Source organism: Globicephala melas, chromosome 4, assembly GCF_963455315.2.
Source record: "Globicephala melas chromosome 4, mGloMel1.2, whole genome shotgun sequence".
Taxonomy (NCBI): domain Eukaryota; kingdom Metazoa; phylum Chordata; class Mammalia; order Artiodactyla; family Delphinidae; genus Globicephala; species Globicephala melas.
In genome coordinates this window covers 5734264-5739098 of record NC_083317.1, presented here as the reverse complement: position 1 = coordinate 5739098, position 4835 = coordinate 5734264, and positions in this window count along the sequence as shown.

The window sequence follows — 4835 nt, the reverse complement described above, 5'->3', positions numbered from 1 at the left end:
TTCATCTGTACATTCAATGCAATTCCAGCAAAAATCCCAACAAGGCTTTTAATAGAAGTCAACAAACGCTCCTTAAAAATCATATAGGGGACTTTCCCTGGTGGCACAGTGGTTAAGAATCCGCCTGCCAATGCAGGGGACATGAGTTCGAGCCCTAGTCTGGGAAGATCCCATATGCCGTGGAGCAACTAAGCCCATGTGCCACAACTACTGAGCCTGCACTCTAGAGTCTGCAAGCCACAACTACTGAGCCCACATACCACAACTACTGAAGCCCATGTGCCACAACTACTGAAGTCCACGTGCCACAACTACTGAAGCCCGCATGCCTAGAGCCCGTGCTGCACAACAAAGAGAAGCCACCGCAGTGAGAAACCCCCACACTGCAATGAAGAATAGCCCCGCTCTCCGCAACTAGAGAAAGCCCGCGCACAGCAACGAAGACCCAATGCAGCCAATAATAAATAAATAAATAAATAGATTTATTAAAAAAAAATCACATGGAAGAACTAAGGGCCAAATACATAAACTCTAGGCTGTGAATTTTAAAAAGCTTCTGTAAAAACTTCTATAAACAAAATTTTGCTCTGGCTTTTCTGTATAGGTTGGGTTAAAGGCAGGTAAAACTGGAAGACAGGAATTCCATGATAGTAATCTGTGCAAGAGGAAATGACCCAGGCCATGGGGATAATTGCAGGGAAATATTTAAGGAGTGAGATGTACATACAGACTTGGTGATTAATTAAATATGGGGACTAAGAGAAGGAGAGAATAGGATGATACCAAGAGTTTCAGGCCTGGTAATTGGGTAGATAGTGGTTCCATTTTCTGGGATAGAAAACACAAAAGGAGGACTGGCATTTGGGAGAGAAGATATTGAATGTAGGTTTTGTTGATGAAAATTCAAGTAAGTATCAAGAAGAAAAAGAGGGAGTTTTATTGGAGCCAAACTGAGGATGCTAACCCAGGAAGCAGATTCTCAGGAAGCTCTGAGAACTGTTCTGCCTGATAGAAGTCGAAGGCATAGTCAGCTACAATTTTTTTTTTTTTTTTTTTTTTTTTTGGCGGTACGCGGGCCTCTCACCGCTGTGGCCTCTCCCGTCGCTGAGCACAGGCTCCGTACGCGCAGGCTCAGCGGCCATGGCTCACGGGACCAGCCGCTCCGCGGCATGTGGGATCCTCCCGGACCGGGGCACGAACCCGTGTGTCCTGCATCGGCAGGCGGACTCCCAACCACTGCGCCACCAGGGAAGCCCAGTCAGCTACATTTTTGAGACAAAGGATCGTACATCAAAATGATGTACTGATATTTCACATAAAGTTCCCCAAGGATTCATAGTCCAGGTAAGCATGTACAAAGCGAGCAGCAAGTCATCATCACCCCCTACAGAGCTGGGAAAGAATGCTATTGTTTAAGAAGTTACGTTGCTAAGGTCAGAAGAAAGAAAACAGATTGATCTTTGCTGTCGAGCAGGCACTCCCGTCTTTGAGCAGCTCTGGTTAATGTGTAATGCCGATGCCCGCTGCACATTAGGGAGGGAGGAGGCCCAAATGGACACAGAGAGAATTTTATGTTTAATTTTTTCTTGTCCTGTTTTAATAGATAAATTTTATTTCATCAGTTTGGACAGAGAGAGTTTGTAATGGATGGGGTCATCCAAGTGGAGCTGTCTGAGAGGTAGTTGGTTGTATAGGTCTGAGAGCCCAGGAGAAACATCTGGGCTGGAGACCTAAATCTAGGAATCTAGAACATAATAGAAGCAGTAAGAATGAATGAAAATCACCAAGAACAGTCGTTAGATAAGAAGAGGGTGTGTTTAAGAACCCGGAGGAACAGACAGAGCAAGAAAGAAGGAAAAGAGGAACGTCCAGAGGGGTGGGAGGAGACCAGAGTCTTGTGCCAAAACCCAAGGAGAGGGAGCAAAAGGAGTAAAAATGTGGCTAGTGAACGAATGTGGCTGAAGTTCATGGAGAAGATGACCTGAGTCTGGTCAACTAGATAAAGCAGCAGGGGCATCTTGGGCACTCGGCAAGAGGCCTTTCAGCAGTGTGGGAGGAGAGGAACCCTGCGTGGAGGGAGAAATGGCATGCACCAAAGGCAAGGCAGTGGGGCAGTGGCGTTTCTTTTCTCTCTTAATCAATTTGGGTAAAAGTGTGTGTGGAGGGGAGGTCAACGATTCACTGGTTATGAACAAGAGACTTGGCATCTTGGCTAAAGTTTAGTTTCATTCTCTGTGCTGAGAGGTGGGTGGAGAGAGAAGGTCCTCTTCATTTGTCCTGGACCTATCTGATGAGAATCAGTTATGAATTACAGAAGATGTTCCTCAAAAGGCTCTCTTGCATGAAGCAGGGTATATCCACATAACAAATCACTCTGAAGACATGAAAAAGAATGGAGAAGGTTTCTTATACAGATACGGGTTGTTCTCTAGGATATATTGTTAGGTGTGAAACCACACAGGATCCTGTGGGGCTCCTGGGCATGGAAGCTTTTCTGTGTCCCCCATTTCTTGTTTGTAGGTAATAGACTCCAGCCTCCATGACCTTCCCTGAGTCCTGAAGGGCAGATTCAAACAGTTGCTAATCAGGGAAGGAAGGGGATGCAGAGACAGGGGAGGAACAGTCAAGAAACAATAGTGCAGCCTTGGGGCAGGTCCTGGTTCTACCACAAGGGATACACAGAACAATAGCTTTGAGCTCTTCTCCAGAACTGAAACCCCCAACAAATGGAAGATGTTAGCATTCTTCATTCCAGAGAAGGTCACAGTTTGATAACCTTGAGGAGCTCCTCAGGAGACCACCTGAGGCCAGATTAAAGGAGTGCAGGCCCTGCACACACCCTGATCCTCATCAGCAACCCCACCCTTGAACCATTGCTATGAAACTCCTCACCAAATTCCACCAGGTTGGGACACAAAGTTTTGCGAGACATGAGCCCACTGTGTCCCCCTTTGCCTGGCAAAACAATAAAGCTATTCTTTTCTACTTCACCCAAAACTCTGTCTCTGAGATTTGATTTAGCACTAGTGCACAGAGGACGAGGTTTTGGCATCAGGTGTAGAATTCTACACAGGGTGTAGAATGATGTTTATGGTATGCGACTCCTTGTGTAGATATACATATTTACTTGTGTTTTCAAAAAGAAAGGCTAGAAGAATACACAAAACTAATAGTGGTGGTCATCCAAGGATAGCGGTGTAGGACACGAGGTAGAAGATTTCCAGGAATATGTTTAGTATATAGTTTTATTTTGGAACCATGCACATGTTTTACATAGTTTAACAAAAGAAATAAAAGTAAGATAAAAAGCAGTTCCTAAAAACTGAAAACAATTGACCCTACCCCTATCAAGGTAAAGAAGAACCACACAGAAAACATACTTCCTTGGTGTGACTTTCAACACAATGTTTGGAATCCATATCTCTAGGAAAATTCTTCTAAGGATCAATAGCAGATCAAATAATTCTTAAACTCCATTCAGCACTCTTCTTGTCAGTAGTAATATTAATATTGCTAATATGAGACTATTATAAGTTATTAGTGTAAAACAAATGCATAATTATTGGACTGTCATTAGAAATTAAGATTTCTGGTATAAAAGAGATACAGCATAAAATCAAAGAAGTTAAATCAAAACCTTCTAATATTAAATTTGAATGGGATATATCAGAATGGTCTTATGATTTTTTTTCTCTTAAAAAGTATTTCCTAGTTCTGTCCATCAAAAGGGCCAAGAAACAATGACATCCAGATTGTGGTTTCTAATACAACTTCCCTGTGAAAGGAATCAGAGGGTTTTTTGGGGGGAATAAAAAAAGACTGACTCATGGATTGAAGCAGAAAATGGGCAAGATTTTCACCCTGTTGTGTCAGAAAGCAAGGAGGCTGTTGTAGGTGCCATGGGGCAGAGTAAGGATGTAGGACTAGCAATCCAGGTGGCAAATGGCTTACTAGAAAACTCTAGACTGGAACTTGACTCCTGTTTTTAGTTCTAGCTCTCGACTTTCGGCAAGATGCTTAATCTCTCTGAGACTCTAGGTCTCCATGAAATTTATTTTTCATTAGTAAGATGAAGATAAACACCCTTTCCCTTTCCTCAACTCAGGGCTATTGCCATCCCATAAGACTACCTTTGCATAAAATAGAAAATTGCCCCTTCTTCCTGACCTCTTAGCTAGGTGTCCTTGGGAACACAATATCACTAACATTTATTATCTCACAGTTTCTCTAAGGATCCAGATACAGCTTAGCTGAGTGTCTCTCATAAGGCTGCAGTCAAGGTGGTGGCTTGTGTCTCATCTGAGGGCTTGATTGGGGGTGGATCCACGCCCAAGCTCACTCAGTGGTTGAGGGCTGGATTCATGTCTGTATATGTTACTGCTTCACCAGAGGGAAACAGAACCAGTAGGATGTGTCTACGCCTATGTCCTTGTCCAAGTCCATGTTCACATCCACACCTGCACCCACATCTCTATCTATCTATATCTATATATTGCAAGGATCTGGCTTATGTAATTGTGGGGTCTGACTAGGTTAGTCTGAAATCCATATGGCAGGCTGTAAGGAAGGCAGGTGAAATCTTTTGGGCAGAAGCTGATGCTATAATCCACATCCTCAGGGAAACCTTGGTTCTGTTTTTAAGGGCTTTCAGTTAATTGAATCAGACCCAGATTATCTAGGAAAATCTCTTTTGCAAAAAGTCAACTGATTCTAGATGTCAATCACATCTACAAAATACCTTCACAGCAACACCAAGATGTGTGTTTAATTTAATGGCTGGGTACTGTAGCCTGGCCCGGTTGGCACATAAAACTGACCATCACAAATTCCTCGAG